General features: G+C 44.3%; 1 long non-coding RNA gene across 1 annotated transcript in view; it reads right to left on the reverse strand.

Annotated features, from left to right (window-relative positions):
• Positions 1–14,898: 14,898 nt before the first annotated feature.
• The window catches only part of LOC111825662, a 40,934-nt gene continuing 32,582 nt past the window's right edge, over positions 14,899–23,250 (reverse strand). The window contains exon 3 of the long non-coding RNA XR_002828848.1: positions 14,899–15,035. This is a non-coding gene — a long non-coding RNA (uncharacterized LOC111825662). The remainder of the gene's footprint in view (positions 15,036–23,250) is intronic.

Here is a 23,250-nt window from a genome sequence, read left to right on the forward strand (position 1 = left end):
ACCGAGCGGGTGGGGGCGGGAGGCCGGGCTCGGCTCCCCGCGGTACCGCCCTCCCCGGCGGCTCCGTTTCCGCCAACCCCTCCCCCCTACTCGTCCGGGACGTCCGTCCGTCTGTCCGTCTGTCTGGAATCGCAAACCACCTCCGGGGGTGAGGAGCTGCCCGCTCTCCCTCGTGCCCTCCCTCGGCCTTGCCCCCATGGGCCCAACCTCAGCGGGGACCTCGACGTGGTCTTTTCCACGCGGGAATGTGGGACCTAAGTTGGAAGCAGGTGTGAAAGGAGGCCGAGCTCAGCCGACAGAAGGGCGGGGCGGGGCGGGGCGGGAGGGAGCTGGTGGCCCGCCAGGCCGGCGGGAAGCCGTCTGCAGCTCCGGACCCGGGGACGAGCGAGGGAGGAGTTGCGATCCTCACGTTAACCGAAACTGCCTGGTTCCGTGTCACCTGGCTGACCCTTAAAGTTCACATAGTCCAGCCCGGGCGGGTCCTGCTTTCGTGGACAGAAGGCCTGGATGCATCCCCACCACCTGGCTCCCTTGGATGGGCTAAGAGGAGCGGGGAGGCGCAAGTTTGAGGAATCTGTGGCCGCGCTAACCACTGGGCCTCGGGCCCACCCTAATCTCCACCTTAAAACCGAACTCCTACCGTAGGGACGTGCTTAGAATGTCTAGTTCACCCTCCCACCCCCCAACCCCCACCCCAACAACAACAACAAAAAACATCTAAAGCAATGGTCACTTGCTTCTGGCGCTAACTGCAAAATAGGAGAATGGAGGAGGGAGTTCATACTGTCTGGTGCCTTTTTAAAGGGTTTCTTTGCGGAATGAAGACCCAGAACTCTATTCTATGATGGGGAGAGTTAAGCCTTCCAGCAGCACCAGGTTCAGCTGAGTGGTCCCGTAGTCATCCAACAGAGACGGCTTTATGTCCTCCCGTGTCCACGCGAAAGAACTGCCATCCTGACCTCTCCCCATGGGTCCTGGAAGTGCTTCTGCCAAGATGATGAAAAGGAAACCCAGTAAACCAAAGGGGGCTCTATGTGAGCTCCTAAAAGTCCTAATGCACTCAACTCACCCATCCTTGTCTTGTCTGACAAATAAAACCTTCTAGTAGTACTTCCAAATATGGTATCACCAAGCACATGGAGAAATCAGTCACCCAGAGCCAGATAAAGCCTAAATCTGTCGCCCTCTCCAGGATCTCAGTTACAGCTTCACGGGCTCATCCCTGTGCTTTTGCTCCCTAAAGTTAGCTTCGACTGTATACTTGGCAGGAGTGAAAGTTATATGTGTGTTTTAAAAGCCTTAGTGTATCTTGGAGTAGAAGACTTCAAGAGTATTTTTGGCCTCAACTTTAGGGCAGGGGAAAAAAAATTTTTTTTTTCAATGAGAAACTAATGAGAGTATTGAAAACTGATGTTGGCCGGGAGCTTGGAATCGGACTGTGAGTTATAACCACTCAAGATTTTACTAGGAAAATGTAGCCCAGACATATTATGATTATACAAGAGTGACTTTAAAGACTACTTTTAAGCAACTAATTTCAGGGATCAGTAATGATTTCAAAATGTTTAAACTTTTTTTTCAGCTGCCTTCAAAGCAATTCTCTGGGAGAATTCAAGCATTCAGCATGGTGTGGGGTAAATGCTTCCATCCTTCCTTGGTCATTCATTCCCACTGGCTGGTATTTTAATTCACATAGCATCATGGGTGTTCTGCCTTCTGTCCAGTCTTGTAAGCTGTCACACAGAGAAGGTTAATTAACTGGGGCAGACTGGGATAAGCCAGTTCTTAAGACTAGTTGGGGGGCCAGTGCTGGGCCAGGCAGCAACAGTTTGAGGCAGGGGAGGAACAGGCAACAACATGTCGTGGAAACAGATTCATAAGTGAGACAGTTCCAAGAGCAAGCTCAAAGTTTCCAGAATCCCATTCCAGACTGAGGCACTGTCTATGCCTGGGTGAGATAGGATCAAGACATTGTCCCAGGTCTTGATAAAGTACATTGTCAGGGTGGGGTCCCCACACTGAGGAACAAGATAAGGAGAAGACGTTCAGTAATTCACTTAACAAATATTCCTGGAGTTTGGACTATGTATCAGGAACCAGGGTTAGGACACAGAAGAAAACAGATTCAAATCCCTACCCTCACAGAACTTACAGTCTAATGGAGGAAGCAGAGAATACACAACATATACACAACATAATAAATAAGTAAAATAAATTGTATTGGAGAGTGAAAAGGGGGAGGGGAGAAAAATCAAGCAGAGAAGGGGGGTTATGATGTTTCCATTGGGAGAGGGTTGAAATTTTATTATATATATAGGAAGGGAGAGGGAGAGAGAGATAGAAACATCAATGAGAGAATCATTGATCGGCTACCTCCTGCACGCCCACACTGGAGATCACGTTAACATTAACAGAAACTGCCTGGTTCCGTGTCACCACAGATGCTTTCTGGCTGACCCTTAAAGTTCACATAGTCCAGTCCAGACATATGCCCTGACTGGGAATCAAACTGTGACCTCCTGGTTCACAGGTTGATGCTCACCCACTGAGTCACACCAGCTGGACGCAGGTTGAAATTTTAGCTCCATGGTCAAGGAGGTGCCTTTGGAACAGAGAGCTGAAGGAAGTGGGGAACAAGCCCTGTCAGTCAATAGGAAAGACTTCCTGGCAGACCTTGGAGGTATTATGGGTTCGGTTCCAGACCACCACAATGAAGTGAGTGGTCATCTCTGTTTGGTGGAGGGTCTTGCCTTCAATTTGTAAAAAAAAAAGCAACATCTGTGAAGCACAATAAAACCAAATGCAATAAAATGGACTATGTCTGTATTTCCCCAATGGCAAAGGTTTAGATGCTGGAAATGGGTCACAAGGTCAGTCAGACCAATAGCATTGGTTGATGCTTAGTCTCCGAGGTTGAATTAAAGCTGCTTAAATCAGGACAGGGCTGAGTTCTTACCTCTGTATTGCAGCATGGAGCACAAGTACGCGATAAATGTTTATTGAGCTGAGTCCTTAAATCTTCCAGGATCTGGGTGAGGCTGAGATAAAGGTGACCCATAATACTCAGGACAACCCTTCAATCCATGATGACACTTCCACAAAAAAATGTGTTGATCTCTTTCATCACTTTTCCTGACTGTCCTGATTGGGGCAGGAAGTATCCTCTCAATTGTACCTAACACACTAAGTGGGAGGGAGAGAACCAAGAAAAGGAGAGAAGGAAGAAGGGAGGGTGAAGAATCAGGACAGAGAAACAAATCCTGCTCTGTGTTTTCTAAAGATCTTAATCCAGCCCAATAATGACAGTGAGTTTCCCCTTTAACATGGTTGAGGTTTACAGATTAAAATTGAATCTTGAAACTGAATTATAGTGATAGCTGCACATTTAAAACAACTGGGTTTTATATACATAAATTATACCTCAACAAAGTTGTTTAAAAACATTGAAGCAGGCACCCATGTTGAGGACACTTTCGTTGTTGCTGTTTAATTTTTGGACCACTTTCATGTTGCCATCAATGATCAGACAAAGGGGCATATTTAACCAAATACATTATCAGCCTTCCTAATAGATGTTTAACCCAATTGATTTGCATGAAATAGAAAAGTTTGTTTTAGAAAAGTATATTTTGGTTTCTGCCACTTAGCTCCTAAGTCCCTTGGAATTTCCTGGATGATAGGAGTGTCTTTTTGTGGTTCTAATGGGATGACTCTTGGTGGGCGCCTGGATGGGGGCTGGTCATCAGAGAGACCAAGCCATGGTTAGCAGCTTGGGATTTTCAGCCCCACCCCCATTCTCCAGAGAGGGGAGAGGGCTAGAGTGGAGTAAATAATGATTGATCATGCCTACAGGATGAAGCCTCCATAAAAATCCCAAAACTATGGGGTTCAGAGAGCTGCGTTAGTGAACACATGGAGGTGGGAAGAGTGTTGCATTCAGAGAGCACATGGCAGCTCCATGCAGAAAGCAGTAAGCAAACGCTGTTCTTGAGTTCTGTGAGCAAATTAATCAAACCTGAGGAGGATGCCCTGGGAACCTCCGATACAAACCTCCAGGTGACAACCTGGACTTGTGCTTGGCAACTCCTAGTGGGGAATAGTCTTGTAGGACTGAGCCCTGAACCTGTGGGATCTGCCACTAGGTCCAAGTAAATGAGTTCAATTATCAGACACCCAACTGGTGTTGCAGAGAATCACTTGTGGGAGAAAAAAATCCACACATTTGGTGACCAGAAGTCTCAGAAGGGAAGTGTTTTGTGTGAAAGTAAAGAAGAGAAACATGGGAAGAAGAGTGAATTTTTCTTACTCAATTTGAAAATGTATTTTTCCCTTATGGGATATTTGTCACCTGAAAGTATATATAGTCTTTTTAAAAATCTAAAAGAAAGTCTTCAAGCACAAATAGTCTACGAAATTTTACTAATAATGACTGCTAAGTATAGAGTAGTACACATTTCAAAACTGGTTTTTATTTTGGGGCCCTACTTAAGCCAATTCCAATGGACTAATTACTCTGATGCATGAGAGGGGTGCCAAACATGACATATTGTCTAGAACCAGGTACTATCTAAGGACAACAAAGCCTCGTCAGAACAAAATACTGAAGTGTTCCGGGAATCCCAAAGGATTTCGCAGGAGCTATATTCAGATTGCTTTTCTATAGTAGTGATGGGCTGAACAAAGACATCTCTCTTTTACTTTAACCTCACCTTTGATTTCTATAACAGGCATCCAAAACAACTGGTGGTAATTATGTGACCATACTCAGGAGTGACAGTCAACATGTTTAACAGGCTGTAGGCTAGGCATCCACAAATCAGTTTGGATGATGACCATGAACAAAATGTGTCCTGGTTGAAGGTCAACTTAGACCAGTGATAGCGAACCTTTTGAGCTCGGCATGTCAGCATTTTGAAAAACCCTAGCTTAACTCTGGTGCCGTGTCACATATAGAAATTTTTTGATATTTGCAACCATAGTAAAACAAAGATTTATATTTTTGATATTTATTTTATATATTTAAATGCCATATAAAAAAGAAAAATCGCCGAAACCGGTTTGGCTCAGTGCACCTCTGACACACGTGTCGGACTGAAAGGTCCCAGGTTCGATTCCGGTCAAGGGCATGTACCTGGGTTGCGGGCACATCCCCAGTAGGAGTGTCACATATAGAAATTTTTTGATATTTGCAACCATAGTAAAACAAAGATTTATATTTTTGATATTTATTTTATATATTTAAATGCCATTTAACAAAGAAAAATCAACCAAAAAAATGAGTTCACGTGTCACCTCTGACACACGTGTCATAGGTTCGCCATCACTGACTTAGACTATGATGCCACCAGCCTCTGAACACCCTCCTTAACAACAGGTATCTAGTGTTTTCTCATCACATTTTTACCATTTGGGTATACCCACCAGTAAGTTGCTAGTGTCTTTGCTTTAAGGATAGCAGAGGGAAGTCTAATACACTGAACTCTGCTGGAAGCCGATCCACCCTTGCTGCTTGACGCAGTCGCTGCAGGGAAGAAACATCTGCACAGCTTATGTTTCAAGGGACCTGGCGTATATGACATATGTTCGCTCCCCCTCTTAAGCGCTATGTGTTTTAACCAGGACCACCTCCCTGAGAAAGGTTGTTTCCCCAGGTTAGGGGTTAACAGGACTAAGGAAGAAAATAAATCAGTAAATCCCCCTAGTGTTACAGAAATACCATGTACTACTTATGAAGAACTTGGACTAAGACTGTTGGCAATAAATTTGGGACTTGTTGGGTCTGCATCCCCAGGGGTCTGCCCACCAGGGAAAGCACCAAAGCCTATACCCCTGGAGACCCACTGACACAGGGCAGTCCCAGGGAAGGCAAGCAGCGAGGCTGGGAGGACATAACCTTTACTGGGTAGGATAAACTCCTTCAGTCACTTCCTTGTAGCCTATCAGTAGAGCAGTGACCTTGGAATAGCCCTTATAATGGAACACAGAGATTAACCTAGACAAGATTAAAATCAACAGAACTAGATTAGAGACAGGATTTTTGGCTAAAGTCAGATAAGAAACAAGGAATTGTAGAACGTGACCCAAAACATACCATGATGTAATTATAGAGGCATGCTTATGGGATCAAATAGTATAAATATAGATGTAATAGGACAATAAAGAGAGAACCTCGCTATGATAATCAACTGAACGCTGTCTCCATGTCCTTCCTTCTTCGCCGACTCTGTCCACACCTTTGGGAACCCCTGGACCTGCTGGGGCTGGACCCCAACAGAACTCCATTCCTGCACAATTAATGTGAGATGCTATTCTCACTGCCTAAAGGACTGGAGTGACTCCATTTGATCAGCCAGGGAAGGATTGGAAGGTATAGCTCCTCTTACCCTTCTGTCCCTCACTTCTATCATCTGTCCTATTCTTCCCACCAGGTACACCTCGCCTTCTGTTCATCCATGTCATTCCTCCTGTTCTCCCTATTTTTCCTTTCCATCAGCTGTCAGGAGCCTGGCATCCACTTAACTCCTTCCCTTACTTGGCCACTAAACCAAATGCCAATTAATGAAATGGTGCAGATTTGAGGAATAAAAGCAGGAGGAGGTTCCACCACTGTTTTTCAAGACCCAAGGCTAAATCCAATGTTTTGCCCCACTGGGTCCCAGAACCTGGCTCCAGTTCCTCCAGGATCTCAGTACTCCATCCTGAGCTGCAACTTACCCAAGTTGACCTGACACCCCTGTACCTGGCTTCACCCAGCCCCCTCACCCCAATGTCTCTGCTCTCAGCCAGGACCAGCCACAATCATTGGAACCAACCTCAGTTGCTGTCCCTTCTGGATCCGGAGGATAAGTTAGGGCATCCTCTAGTGGTCAGGAGGAGAAATGGCATCCTCTGGCATCACCCAGTGGTCAGACCCTTGAAGAGGTCAGCACAGGGCAAACAGAGCCTAATAAACTGTTCTCCAGTTCCTGTCTTCCTCTTCTTGCTTCAATGTCTTTCCTCTGCTAGTACTTCCCTCCCTTCCTAGTGGGTGGAGTGTGCTGGGAGGGGAAGTGGAGTAAAGCACATATCTCCCCCTTCAGAGTGTCCACAGCTGTTTGGCATGTTCACATATTAGATTATTTTAAAGAATACAAATTGTTCTGCCACAAGGCAAGGGACTTCAGGAGAGAAAGTAATAAGTAACAATAATTTTTGTTAGTGAATGGTTATTGAGCCCATGTACCAGATAGGGTAGCTGACCATTACCTACTGTATTTCCATTCATCCTGGCAAGAATTGGAAGTAGTATGATCATCCCCTCTTCATAGACAAGGAAACTGATGCCTAGAAAATTTAAGCACCTTGCCCAATGTGACATAACCAGTAAACAGAGAACAGGAACTTGACCCAGGTCTGCTTAACCCAAAGCATTTCCCCTAAATCCTAGACCAAGTTTCTTCCCATGCACCACAAAATCAAGGCAGTTCTGCTTGATTTGACTTAAAACCATCTCAATTGCTCCGAAGTCTCTTCCATGAGAGCTCAAGTTCAGCAAGTGGCTTCCAAGCCTGACACTATGGCTCACAAGTCATTAAAAATGTTAAGACGGTGGCAAGAGCATTAAAGGAAGCATTGGGCCCTTTAGAGGGTGGGGCCCTGTGTGACTCCACAGGTCACATGTCCATGCATCTCCCCATAGCACTAGGCCTATGCTAGGATATGACAGGAACTCAAACATTCACTGGTTGGCTGGCTCTACTTGGGAAATAGAAAGTAAGTTAGAAAAGTAGTTTGAGTTTCTGTCTGAGGTTGTCTAGAGTGGTGAACTTTATTTGGAAATGAAAAGCACAGTGTTTTTTGAGCAAAAGTGTGAATTTAAAAAGCTGTTCTGGTCCTGGCTTGGAGGGTGAGTTGAAGGGCAGAGATGGTGGAAGTGAGGAGAGCAGCTGGAAAGCCATTACCCATGTGCCCAGAAGGTGACTAGAAGTGGAGTAGACTGGTGAGAGTGTGATCATCATAACAATAGTGCCTGGTTCCGTACTGATATCAAGCCTTTTCACACTGCTGTTTCCTTTGCTCCTTCAATAATCCTGCTGGCAAGTGTTATCACATCCTATAGAACTGGAAATTGATTCTCACAAAATGTGAATGATTTCCCAGGTCAGAACAATTAAAAACCAGGTCAGCAGCAGATCCCAATGGACACCATGGTTACACATTAGAATTGCAGGATGAACTTTTAAACAATAAGATGTCTAGGCTCTACCCCAGAGATTCTGATTTAATTGGTCTTGAGTGAGGCCCGAGCAAGGGAGTTTTTTTGTTTGTTTATTGATTTCAGAAAGGAAGGGAGAGGGAGACAGAGATAGAAACATCAATGATGAGAGAGAATCATTGATTGGCTGCCTCCTGCGTGGCCCCTACTATAGATCAAGCCCACAACCCAGACATGTGCCCTTAACTAGAATCGAACTTGGGATTCTTTAGTCCACAGGCCAATGCTCTATCCACTGAGCAAAACCAGTGAGGGCTTTGTCTTTTTTTTTTTTTTTGCAAGGGAGTTTTTAAAAGCTCTGCAGAGACTCTAATTGGCAGCCAGTTTGAAGAACCTCTGGAAAACAGCACCAACCAGGCCAATTGGGGGTTGGAGGGAATTTGGCTAAAAACTGGAGATAACGGGAAACATAACTGATGAGACTTGACAAGTAATTGCAGAAAAATACCAATGTGATGACAAAGCTTTTAGCCTGAGGAACTAACTTCAACAACCTCATCTCACCAATCTCCAATGGATGCTTCACACCTGCAACAGCTACACTCAGAGTTACAACCAAAAGAAAATTGCACTTTGTGATCTATAACAGTCATCATAGATTGGTAGCAAGTGATTATATGACAAATGTGGGGGGAGGGGCTAACTATAAAGTGGAGGCACGGCCACTGCTTCCTCTGGATTGTCCCCTGGACTTCCTTTCAGTGCCATGGAATTTGTCCTTGGAAACATTCCATGAGAGTTTTCCTTTGGATTCCCACAACTATCCCCAGAGAAGTGAGTGGTCCATGGGAAAGCAACCTGGATGGTGAGGATTCTAATATCATCATTTTGTGACCGAATATCTAGATCCTTCTGCAATTCCATCTCTGACCCTGCTCGGGTGATAAGGAAGACCATTTTGCTGCTTAAACTCTGATTCTGTCTACTTGACAAACTGCATTCTCTGCAATGTCTGCTTCAGCTTCACCACAAAACTGTTTTACTAATGTATTTTGCAGGTTCCAAGGGAAACTGAAGCATTAGACCCTATCTGTGACCATTCCACTCCCCTGCTGATCACATCGATTTGTTGTAGGCAGTAAGACAGATGAGCCAGGACCATGAGCCAGGTACAGAAGATCATCAAGGTGGAAAGCCCCAGGTGCCTAGCAATGGACAATCAATTGTAGGGTGGGACCTCACCCCCAGGGTGACTTTTCCTCCAGCAGCAGTTCACTGGTCATGGAGTTTGGCCCCCTAAACTGTCCTCCCTAGAGATAACATGTAGGCCTCAGTTGTGTTTCAACTCCAGGCCCAGAGCAACAAAACCAGCCACAGCTGACATCAGGACCAGCTGCCCTAGTGCCGGTATTGTGGAGACCACAACCATGAAAGGACACACCTGGAAAACTGCTGAATAGTCTATTGAGATCTTCCCCTGGAACCTCCCCTAAATCTCCACCCTTAAAACCCTTAGGACAGATGACCCAGTATGCTCTCCCTCCAGGGAGCATGCCAGTGTCTTCTCCCCCCCCCCACCTCCCCCGCACATTATCATTAGCTTCCTCACTCCCAAACTCCAAGGGCTCTTCCTTTACCTCTATAACTTGTTTCCCATGCCCATTTCTTCTAGGAATTACTTTTTCTACCTCTGTAGTTGACCCAATAAATGTTCTCTTACAGTTTGGATCTGGATTTTGAATCCTTTCCTAGCCAGAACCCAAGCACTGAGGTTGCTGAAACTTGGTTTGGTCTGAACCCACTGGTCAGACACCTGGTGCCGTTCCTGCTGCCTACAATAGATTGACTCCAACTGTTGACCATATCCCTGCTGACCACTAGTCCACCAAACTACACATCATTCTTATCTCACAACCCCCCTTGCTGACCTCGACCTGAGTCAGCTGACCCTTGAAAGTTCAGTCAGAAAATGAAGATGTAAGTTCATGGTCTGTTTCCCTAGCAACCCTTTCCTTAAACTCTCACTTTTAAGACTCTTGCCTTAGTCTTCCTATCTCTGAGCATATCTTCAGTTCATGCTGAAGGCTACATTCTCTGATTTGCAAATCATATCAGAATAAAACTCTCTTTAATTCCTCTGGAGAGTCCTGTGGAATTTGTTTACAATGATGACAATGGTAGCAGTGTCATCCTTGAGATTTGAGGCAGTTAGGAGAATGGCTGGAGGGGAAGGTGAATATAGGAGCCAGAAGTATTTGAGATGCTGGTAACATATCCAAGTGGAAAAGACCAGCAAGCAATTGCAGATGTGAGCTGGATCACTGACATTATGTCTGGGTTAGATTTTAAAGCAATCCAGGTAGACATTGGTTAAAATCCTAGATGTGAATGAGATCACCAATAAACTCCATAAAGAAAGAAAAGAGGCTCTGGCTCAGCTGGTTGAGCATGGTCCCATGCACCCAGAGTCGCTGGTTTGATTCCCTGTCAAGGCACTTGTCTGTATTGCAGCAGGGAGAGTGCAAGAGGCGTTGATGTTTCTCTCTCTCTCTCTCTCTCTCTCTCCTTTTCTCTCTAAGAAAAAAAATCTTTTAAAGAAAGAAAGAGGTCCAAGGACCAAACTATGGTCAACAAATTTGAGAGAGAATGAGCAAAATAGGCCATGGATGAAAAATTCAAGAAAGTAAAAAAATAGAAATAACACAAATTTAGAAATGGTAAAGCATGCAACAACTAATATGGAGGGGAATTTAAATAGATTAGCATAGGCTTGAATATGCAATTATCATACCATGTTCAACTCTATGCTAATAAATTTCAAACTCTGGTGATTTTCTGAAAAATGTAAATTTCCAAAATTGGAACCAGAAATATAAAATTTACTATATCAAAAATAATAAAAATAAGCTGAAAAAACAATTTAAAAAATACTTCCCCAAAAAAGTCTCCAGAATGTAATAATTTTACTAATAGTCTTTCAAATTCCTAACAAATAAAATGTCACATCCTCCCTAATTTGTTCCAGAGCATGTAAAAATGGAAATTACTCCATTAATTTTGTATTCCTTCTCTTCCACCTTCTTTTGCCCCTATCTTCACCATTTATTTATTTTATTGGTCCTTTACACTCAGTTAACTTCATATTCTATCAAACTTGCTGCCTCACAAAAATGGTTTAAAAAGCATTTTTGCTTCTGAGTTTGAATAGGCTGTGAAACATGTTTATAGATAAGAAGTAAACAGGAAGGTGTTTCTCTCCTTCTTTTCAGAAACCAAAGTAACCACACAGGGTGGTTTGAACATCAAAATTCCTAACTTTAAGCAGGTCCTGGTGGGTAGTCACGTCCTGAGTTTGCAGGCAAAGGACAGTCTTTAACTTTAAATTTCATGTCACCCTCCTTACATCCCCTGCTTTGATTCTAACGTGTAAAATAAGCTGCAAAACTGCCATTCCCTGGAGCGTTTTATTCAATCCATTGACATTTTGTTTTCTGACCATTGTCATCATTTTGGCTCTAATAAACTTTCATAAGACTTTTTTCTAGGCTGATGTTCTTTCCTCAGCACATTAAAGTTCACACACACACACATTTGCACGCACTCTAGATGTTGGTAGGAAGGTACAACTCAACTTTTTGTTCCTTGGATCCTACCACAGTAACTAGTACATAGTTTACCCTTAATAAATGTTATTTCAAACCAAATCAAATCAAATTGAATTGAATCTACTTAAAACAGAGGTGTAAAGAAAAAGCTATGGGAGCAACAGAGGAAAGCGGTTTCTAACTCTGCCTGGGGGAATTAGGAAAAGTGGAAATAAAATTAACACAAAATGTGTTTTGAAGAGTTATACAAACCATGTTGACAATGCAATTTAATTGCATAAAGGAAACATTTATTTAATTTTAATAATAAAGGCTTACACGTTTTTACGCAGCATTTTAATCTTTGAAAAATGCTCCAGGCACTAAATAATTGAATTTTCTAGATTATATTCTTCAAAAATCATCCACATTGATTTAATGCTAACAATGTAGTTAAATGAAAACATAAACAAATTAAAGTAGAGAAGTATTGAGTTCTGAGCACCAAGCTCAAAACGCCTCTCCATCTTCAGACCACCCACTACCCAAGAGGGGGTACCAATGTGGTACCAAGAGGAGACAGATGGCCCTGATTCTGTCTCTGACCAATGAGAAAACCCTTGTCAATGTGAACACCATTGTCACCTTATCATGTGCACAGGGAGATAATCTAAGAAGACACTCCGATCTTCTAGGCCCTAAAGTGTAAAATACTAGTGATACCATTATAATTAGCTAGTTATTAATAAATAGAGGCCCGTTGCACAAAGAGATTCGTCCAATAGGCCTTCCCTTCCCCTGGCTGCCGGCACCAGTTTTCCTCCAGCACCCGGGACCCAGGCCTTCGCTCCGGCCTGGAGCCTTATGTCTTCACTCCGCCACTTCACGCCTATGTATGCAAATTAACCGCCATGTTTGTTGGGTTAATTTGGATACTCTCCTGATTGGCTGGTGAGTGTAGTGGAGGGATGGTCAATTTACATGTTTGTCTATTATTAGGTAAGATAGGAAAGGAGCAAAAGGGAGGCCAGACATAAGCATGGCCATTTGGGCAGCTTCCCCACGAAGCTACAATTTCACACTCTCCAGAGAACCACTGGCCCATTCCCTGCAGGTCACTGGGGGAAGGGGAGGTACACGCATGTGCAGTGAAGTTGAGGTGACTAGGGAGGTGCCTGTCAGTCAAACCTGGGAATAGAGATCATTGGCAAGAATGGGCAGGGCCACTACAGCCTGTGAAAATTTGGGGATACATAATCCCCCAAACAAAAGATTTCACTCTTTTGGCTCGTGGCTCTCTTAGCTTTCTGGTTCCTTTGGCTTTGCTCCTGCCTATGTTCCTTCCATGGCCATGTAGCCATGTGGACCCCACACACAGTGGATTGATGAACTGCAGCAGGGGAAACAAGCTAAGCTAGCCTGATGCTGGACTAGACACTGCTCCAATATGGAACAAAATCTCTGGACACTGGCTCTGATCTTAGTCCTTGGTGGAACAAAGGGAAACGGGACCTTGGAAATTCAGGGGTATAATTCCACGAAAATAAAACTTTATAATACCTTGTCCTCCCATGAAAGTTTTAGAAGATTCCTTTTCTCTGGATATCACAAGAAGCCTACTCCCACCAGCCACTGACGGGGATGAGGACTTCTCCCCCAACCATAACAATAGCATCCAAAGGTCAACGTTGGCTATTCTTTCACCATTCACTCTCTATAGTCACTTCTTTTCTAATAAATGAAAGAATCTCTAAGAATTGTGTTGATCTCTGATGAACACTGATCATGTGAAATGAAACTGCTACCCAGGAATCTACCTGTGCTGTAATATATGTAAAAAAGTGTTTAGTGCTTTTATTGATTTCAGAGAGAGGAAGGGAGAAGGAGAGAGAGATAGAAACATCAATCATGAGAATCATTGATTTGGCTGCCTACTGCATGACCCCCAATGAGGATCAAGCCCACAACCTAGGCATGTGCCCTGACCAGGAATTGGACTATGACCTCCTGGGTCATGGGTTGACACTCAACCACTGAATCACGCTGGCTGGGCAAAGGGACATTTCTTGTTGTCACATGATGTGAGTACAGCTGTAATGCTGAGACTAATAGGGGGGTGGGGGGCGGGGAATCCCTGTAGTCCACCTCTAGCTTATTTAAGAAAGATTAGAAATAGGAAAGAGTAATTAGATAAATTTATCAGGTGTCAGAATGACAGCTTCCTTCCATTCCTGGGCAGAATTGGGAGACCACCAAGACTGGTTCATGGCTGGGGAACGGGACGGGAAGGGCAAGGAAAGCAGGAAGAAGAGTGAAGGAACTAACCCTTTTGGGCTGTCTCCTGCCTAGGGTGAGGCAGGGGTAGGGAAGAAAGAAGCTCTGGCTTGAATGGGAAAACTTTTGATTTAGACTAGAGGAGACATTTTAACTCTTGAAAGGGAGTCACAGCTTCCTAAGTGAGATGGTTCTCATAACTGAAAGCCACTCACAAACAATGAGACATACTCGTGGTGCCATCACGGGTCAGGGGACAGAGATCTGACAGAGCTGCAAAGGGAAAAATAAGTCACGCCATGTCCTGTTTGTATCCATTGAGATCATCCCATTCACTAAACTGGTTACACAGTCCTAAAACATCACCTCATTTGTCCTAACATGTCCAAAGTAAATGCTACATAGTCGATTCTGTTCACTGTTGTAATGACCCACTTGGCTTAACTACAGGGTATTCCAAATAATTGTGCAAAAATCAAATAAAATAAACAGCCACACAGAAGTTTAACTGAATAGCCAAATATAGCTAGCTATAGCTTTAGACTTTGTCTCCCTTTGTGATATAATATAACCCCCAATAAAACAGAATAATGAAATTTAGATCAAGATATCATTAACAGGACATTATGACTTGTCTGGATCATCAAAACCTGGCAGACATTTGGCATCATTGTTATTTTAAACACTTTTGGTTTTCCACTCAGGAATAGGACAAGGGACTAACCTCAATGATTAAGGATGGAATTTAGCTGGAGAAATTAATTTCAGCTAAGCCACCAAAATGTCCCAAGCTGACACTACTTTTTGTAAGGACAAGATGCTTTGTGGCATAATCTAACCCCCACCCCCAGGTTGTTGTAGAAATGGCCTCGATTTTGAATCACTGAGATGCCCAGGTCTCACTGACCACCTGGAGGAAACTGGAGACAGCTTCTTTCACTGTGAACTGCTTTCATTTTCACCTGTTGGACAGGTCAGTAATCCTGACAAAATAAAAAACACAATAAAACTGATCAGGAGATGGCTAGAGAGATTAACTAATAAAATTTGCAATGCTTTATAACTGTATGGTAATGACAGAATCTACAATAATAAAATGGCCCACAATTTAAATTTACAATCCCTACTTACTCCATAAAGCCCTTGCATTTTAGAAGCGAGATTATCTATTCACAAGGCTTCTGCCCAACTCTTGTAAGAGGATTCTATTGTAGTTAAACTGGAGATAAAATGAGAGTTTTAATGTGATTATAGGTCAATGGTTTTTGAATTGTTAATGTATAAAAGACCCTGGAGGCAAATGCTGAATATATAATTCGTGAAAGACAAAATTAAATAAACAAAAAGCAATGTACAACCTGGAAAACATTTTTAGTTCTCATGGAGCGTTATAACACATGTCCTCTAGCTTCCAACTCAACAGAGCTGAGCTGACACCACAGAAAGGAGGCAAGGAAATTAATTTTGCTTCATGGACTCAGAAGTGAAAGAAAATGGTTTGTGAGAAAGCTTTTCAAAATTGAAAATATGAACCACAGTCATAGACATGATTTCTGAGGGCATGGAAGCTCCTTAATGAGATTCATCCTAGTGATATAGCAAGATAAAGAAGATGAGACATAGTGATTTATGTTTATTATACTCTACCCACTTCCGGAAAGGGTTTGCCGTGAATGAGAAAATCCTGGGGAGCAGGAGGGATATTTTCAGTCTGGACCAGGCAGTGTTTTGAACATATCTATAAGGCTGTCCTAGTAACACTACGGTGTCGGGTGAATTTCCCGCCAAAATATAAGATGGCGCGGGCAATTATTTAGGTTTCCCGCGCAAAATCAGAGTTAGTTTAATATCTTTTGAAGTATGGGTTCGATTGAAATGAAATTTTCGGTACTGGACCAGCGCCATAAAGTGTTCTCTACTTACAAGGGATTTTTATGATACCTATTACCCCAATGGGTATGAAACGGTTCGCATACACAGGTAGGTATCTTTGTGAACGGCAAACAAACAAATATTTGGTAATACGCAGTTACAATCGGCCCGAGTTTACACGTTTCCCGCACTCCACCGCAAATCTATATGAACCGAGTTAAGACGGCTCCCGCGGAGTACGCGCAATTCACGCGAGCCGACTTAACTCGTTTCCCGCAACCCAAGTGGTAAGAATGGTACCTGTGGCCGGCCATACACACAGCTTCCCCTTTTGCAGTTCAAGGATGACCTTGACCCTGGTGACTAACTTCCCTATTTTCTTGACTATTGGCCCTATAGCTGCTCATTTAGGCCATCAGTTTCTCACTCTAAAATGCCCATCTGATAACAGCATGGAGAAGAGAGAGGCGACTCCCTCTCAGTGTCACTGCACACACACTGTGGAGATGCTGGGAAGAAATGCACCCACCTCTGAGAAACTTCCTTCCTGCCACCCTTCTAGTTACTGGTTTAGAAACAAGAGACATGGATGGGGTGGTTACAAAGCTCAGCAGAAATGGTCATTATAAGCTCTCAGATTCTCTGGCACCAACTGGGTGTCCAACAATTCAGTTTGATTCTGACAATAACTACCGGGAGTTAGCATCCAATTGAGTGGTTGTAAGGGTTCAGTCCTGCAAGACTTCTCACTTCAAATGCCAGTCGCAAATGGGATGCCCAGGTTGCTGTCACTTCTCTGCCACTTGACTAGAGATTTCAGGGTTCCCACACCCCACCCCCTTTCAGGTTCCATAATTTGCTAGAACAACTCACAGCACTCGGGAAACTGTTTACTTACTATTAGAGTTTATTTTAAAGGGTATGAGTGAACACCAGATGAAGAGCTACACGGGGCAAGTCCAGAAGGGCCCCCAATGCAGGAGCTTTGTCCTTGTGGAGTTGGATGCACCATCCTCCTGGCACATGGATATGTTCACCAACTTGGAAGATCCCTGAACTCCTTGATTTGGGTTTTTTATGAAGTTTTTATTAAGTAGGCATGATTGATTAAATCATTGGCATTAGTGATGAAACTCAAACTCCAGCCACTCTCTCCTCCTCAGAGGCCAGAGAGTTCCAAACTTCTGATCGGGCTTGGTCTTTCTGGCCACCAGCCCGCATCCTGAAGCCATCCACCGCCCCTACCAAGAGTCATCTCATTAACAAAATCTCAGTGGTTGAAAGGAGTTCATTATAAATAACAAAAAATAAAAAAATGGCCCAATCACCCCATAACTCAGGAAATTCCAAGGGATTTAGGAGCTCTGTGCTAGGAACCCGGGTCAAAGACCAAATATCTATTTCTGATTATACTAGATAGGCTCACCTAGCATCCAACCTAGAAGGGCTCTGTGAGATCCTCTAATCCAAACCAACTGTCCCACAGTAAAATCAAATGAGGCCCAATTCTTTTTCACAAGATACAGATAGCGGTGATTTCAATTTTGTCCCATAAACATTTCCTCTAAGCCACTTGTGGATGTTGGACATTACCAGGCTTAGGAGAGGAAGACCTGGAGTGCGTTCATACCACTGGCTGACATTTACATGGCACATTGAAGAGCACGGTCCCTGCTTTACCCAGTACAATCCCGCTAACTAACCTATGAAGTAGGACCCATTTTACAGATGTGGAACCTGAGGCTTAGATAAGTTAAGGTCACGTGTTAGTAAGCAGTGGAAATGTTATTTGAATTCAGGTCTGACTCTGGAGTTCTTTCCCCTGTACCATGCTGCCTCCCAGCCATCATGAGAGAGCGGATGGCTATGGAACAAACCACAGCTCAGGATTAAAATCACCTGTCTTGATCACAAATAATGAATCAGGCGTGTCTTCAAAACTGATGCCTCTAAGCCCTGGCTGGTGTGGCCCCATTGGTTGGAGTGTCATCCCATACACCAAAAGGTTGAGGGCTCAATTCCTGGTCAGGGCACATACCCAAGTTTTTGGTTTGATCCCCGTTCGGGGCATGCAGGAGGTAATGGATCAGTTTCTCTTTCATATTGATGTTTCTCTCTCTCTCTCTCTCTCTCTCTCTCTCTCTCTCTCTCTCCTTTTTGCTTCCTCTCTCTCTAACTCTAAAATTAATAAAAGCATATCCTTAGGTGAGGATTTTTTTTAAGAGCTGCCTCTGAGACAATAGCCTTCAGGGTGACATCTTTAGCTCTCATGAATGGGCACTTTCAGGTATTCGAGACATCATGGATGCAACCACCCACAAAAAATGCTATTTAATTGAAAAAATATTTTTAAAAAGTAAAGTTTCATAAAAAAAAATCTTTGTTAATTGTGGGAGCCAGCACGGCCATGGCATACTCATGCCAGCTCAGCCTGGTTCAGTGACCCTGAGTTGGGGCGATGAAAGGCTTAGAAAAGACAGACAAGAGAATGAAAGCTGGGTCTCGGTGGGACGCGGTCCCTCATCGCCCCCACTCAGGGTCACTGAACCAGGTGGCATGAGTATGCCATGGCCGTGCTGGCTCCCCACAGTTAATTCAGATGCCACTAATTCATAACCAATGCTACATGAATAGGACCCAGGGTGAATTTTACCTTTGCCAACCCTTTCCTAATAAATTAAGAAATTAATTGTACAGTTGTGTGAGATTCATATTCACTATCAAGTTCCAGAGCATTTTATTATTCTCAATTAAAATTATACAGTGCTGCCCTGACTAGTTTGGCTCAGTGGATAGAGCGTCGGCCTGTAGACTGAAGGGTCCTGGGTTTGATTCCAGTCAAGGGTACATGCCCGGTTATGGGCTCGATCCCCAGTAGGGGGCATGCAGGAGGCAGCCAGTCAATGATTCTCTCTCATCATTGATGTTTCTCTCTCTCTCTCCCTCTCCCTTCCTATCTGAAATCAATAAAAATATTTTTTAAATAATAAAATAAAATTATACGGTGCTATTTTTAAAAAATATATTTTATTGAATTTTTACAGAGAGGAAGAGGGAGGGATAGTTAGAAACATCGATGAGAGAGAAACATCGATCAGCTGCCTCCTGCACACCCCCTACTGGGGATGTGCCTGCAACCAAAGTACATGCCCTTGACTGGAATCGAACCTGGGACCTTTGAGTCCGCAGGCCGACGCTCTATCCCCTGAGCCAAACTGGTCAGGGCTACAGTGCTATTTTGACTATAATTATCATTATTATTCTGAAGCCATACTTTCAAAACCTAATAGAAAGGTAAAATATAGTTCCTAGTACATGTAATATAGAGTATAGATATTAGAAATATTTATGCAGCAAATATTTACTTATTTTCCAAAATTTACATAATCACTTTAGCAAGTATACATTAAGGCATACATTTTCTGCATACACAGAAAAATATATATCTTTGTAGTGTATTCAATATAATCCTGAAAAGGGATGTGGTTTGGATATTTATTTCCTAAGTAATGACATCATTCATAACAAAAAATACAACTTCTAAGACTCCAGTAGCATTGAGATTTAAAAGTTATTTAACAAGAAAGCCTTAGGGAGACCCCAAGGGTTCTTCTAGGCTATGAAATATGTTCAATTGCTTCATAAGTATGAAACAAATAGTCTCCTTTATGGAGTACTTGCTAGACTAAAGAATTTTGTCCTTTATTTTAGGTTTTCATGAGTCTCCGGGCCCATTTTTAGCCTGGTCACGGGCATGTACCTGGGCTGCCACTTTTCAGTGGCACACCTGACATCATTGAATCCTCCTAACAACACAATGATGCATTATCCTCCCCATTTGAAAGATGAGGAAAGAGGTTTGGAGAACTTTAAGAAACTTCCTTACAGTCAATAAACTAGTCAATGCTGAAGCTGGGAATCAAATCTGGGAGTGCGTACCTTGAGACCCATGCTTTTGCACCACCGTGGTGTGTGGTGGGTTGGCCTGTGTACTAAAAGTACACAGGCTGAGCAACACAGCAGCCCCACACTGGATCATGGAGACGCAACCACTACAAAGAAGCTAAGAGAAATTTAATAGGCCACTAAAATGTCAGATAGCAATCTATATATATAAAACCCTAATATGCAAATAGACCAAACAGCAGAACAACCGGACAACCGGCCGCTATGATGTGCGCTGACCACTAGGGGGTGTGCATGGAACATGGCGGGCATTGGCAGCAGGCAGCAGAGCGCAGAACATGGCGGGATGGTGGAGCACGTGAGCGGGGGCGCCAGACCAATGTGGGGCACCAGGGCTGTTATTGGGGTGAGCCTCTGGTGGTTACTGAAAATTTTTTACTCCCACACACCACCATGGTCCCACCAGACACTCGCACCTGCTGCCAGAGCCGGCCCCATGTGCACCCACTGCCAGTGCCAGCCCTGCTCGCACCCGCTGCCAGCGCCTGGTGCCTGTCCTGATCGCTCAGCGCCGTCAGGGCATGTGAGTAGTGGTTGCCGGCCCCAATCTCCCCTGAAGGCTTCTCCACCTCCCCCTGCTCCTGAGGAGCAATCAGGGCAGCAGCCGCCGCTAGCACCAGCTGAAGGCGCTGGCAACCAATCACTCTGGCAGCAGCAGGAGCGGGGCTGCTGGCAGACAGGGGACTGGGGGCCACAGCGGGAGGGGCTGGGCGGAGGTGCAGAGGATGGGCTGAGATCCACCTCTGTGCCCACTGCAGCCTTGTGGCCCACAGTTCCTTTCAAGGTGCATGAATTCATGCACTGGGCCCCTACTCCAACTATAATAGTTCACCTACCAAGCATCCCCCTATGTCCATGTGTCCAGGTTCACTCATTCTTTCTTAGAATAAACATATGCTACATGACTTCGTACACAGCCACTGCCTTGAGGCCTTCCATGGCCACTCAGAGGACAAAACACTAGCTTTGCCCAGACAGGGCTTACCGGGAAGTTGTGGTAGAAGTTGAAAAGCTTCAGTCCTTGCCTGAAAAAGTCAGATACCTTCCCTGTGGTTTGCAGACTCCAGCCGTTTAGTGAATTTAGGACTTTCCTCTTTGTATTTAAAATGTAGCTCAGGAGACTCCGGGCAGCAGACCACTCATTGGACCCTGTGATTTTCTCCTCACTCACCCAAAGGCAAGGGAGCGAAAGCTCGAAAACATAAACCTGAAACAGACCAGCACATTTCCCAAACGTGTGCCAACCAAGAGAAACTGAATTTGGTTTCATGTTCTTCACAGCTAGATTTTAGGGGCAAATGAGTGGTTTCAACAGTCACACAAGGTGAGGAATCGGCAAAAGCAGAGACAGGAGGAATGAAAGTTTGAGTATGCAGAGGGCTGTGAGGTTCATACGGCCAAAGCACTGTGTGTGTGTGTGTGTGTGTGTGTGTGTGTGTGTGTGTGTGTCCATCGCGCCCAGGTACACATGCACAGACGTGCACAAACACAGTCCCAGGGGCAGGGCTGGCTGATGATGCTGGGGGGTAAATGGGTGCAGCTGAGGTCTAATGTTTACCACAAAGGCACACAGAACATGTAGTTCAGAAAGGAGCAGCTTGGGAGTGTGGTCTGGGAGGAAGACGCCCTCCTCCATAAACTAGTCCTGCATTTGACAGACCCAGCCCTGGGGGTAAGAGTGAGCCTTTTCTCTCTTAACTGCAGTTTAAATAAAGAGGCTAGAGGCTTTCCCATTGAAGCTAATACTTGCTGCCAATTAACATTACAGCCTTAATTTTAAACCTGATCACTCCCCTCTTCTGCAGCCATCACTAAATATAGAGAAGCCTGACCTAAATATAGAGAAGCTTCACAGCTCTCAGAGCAAGAAAAAAGTGAGGTGTTTTTTTTATTTTAAATATTCTTCTATTATAAAATTAACTTTGTTTTATGTAGAAAAAGGTTTGCCCCCCTATACATATCCACGTTTCAGAGACTAATTTTGTCCAGCCCAAAGATTACCTCTGGACTAGAGGGTGGCAGATGTTTTCAATAAAGGACCAATAGTAAAAATTTTAAAATACGTTTTTAATTGATTTTAGAGAAATAGGAAGGGGGAGGGAGAGAGAGAGAGAGAGAGAGAGAGAGAGAGAGAGAGAGAGAGAGACAATGCCCAGCCAACTGAGCCACACCAGCCAGGAAACTGGTTAACTTCTCGATGGCAACCTCATGAGAGACCCTGAGCCAGACCACCAGCAAAGCCACTGCTGAATTCCTGACCCTCAGAAACCAGGTGAGATCATACACATCTGTGTTTTCTATGTTTGGGGGTAATTTGTCTCCCAGCACAGTAATAGATAACTAATACATAGAGAATGCATGCATGGCCAATTAGTCTTGTTAGATAATCAAAAATTATCAGCTTTTTGCCTGAAACTGGCAGAATTCTTTTTTGTGGTTCATTGTCATGAAATCGCCATTTTCCTCTAATTCTTAATGAAATTGTAAATCATTTATCAATAACTTTCCAATACCATTTCTTGAATTGCAAGTTTTTACCTATCTCACCCCCGCCCGCTCCCCAACCTCAGCCATGTAAAAGCTAAAACTGCCAATAGTTGCACTACCAGGACTTAAATCCCACCAATAGATGCCCGGCCACCTCACCCTAAGAGCTACAGAGCACATTTCTTAACTAGAATGGGGCAGAGCCAGGGGCCGCAGGGTGAGGCCTTATTTTGGTTTGTTTCATTGGTTATCTTTTTTATATTTCTCTTCCTAGACCCCTTCCCAAATCTTATATAATAAAAGGCTAATATGCAAAATGTCCCCACAGGCGGGAGTTCGACCGACCGGGAGTTAGATGTGCACTGACCACCAGGGGGCGGCACAGAACATGGCAGGCATTGGTGATGCGGCGCTGGCAGCGGGCGGCAGTGGAGGTGCTGCTGGCCCTGACGAGAGTGGGACCGCGGCGGGATGGTGGAACAGGTGAGCAGGCAGCGCCAGGCCAAGGCGGGTGCAAGTGGGGGCCCCAATCGCCCCGCCAGTCACCCCACAGATCAGCCCTGATCACCAGCCAGGCCTAGGGACCCTACCTGTGCTTGAATTTCGTGCACCAGGTCTCTAGTGATCTTATAACAGCAATATTTGGTTTTGGCCCATTTAAAAAAAATACCTCCCTGTCTTTGGTGCCTTGTGAACAAAACAGCAAGAAACAGCCCAGCCAACTCCATTGACTCTGGCCAATTAGAGTTTCAGCTGAGAAGTATTTCCACATAAGGCAAGGGTGGCCTGTGCCTTCCAGACTGCTGTGGGAAGTAACAAAACAGTGAATTAGTGGGGGAAAGAGCTGGCCTTTTGTCCTTGATACCACTTCTC

Source organism: Myotis lucifugus, unplaced genomic scaffold, assembly GCF_000147115.1.
Source record: "Myotis lucifugus unplaced genomic scaffold, Myoluc2.0 scaffold_36, whole genome shotgun sequence".
NCBI lineage: Eukaryota > Metazoa > Chordata > Mammalia > Chiroptera > Vespertilionidae > Myotis > Myotis lucifugus.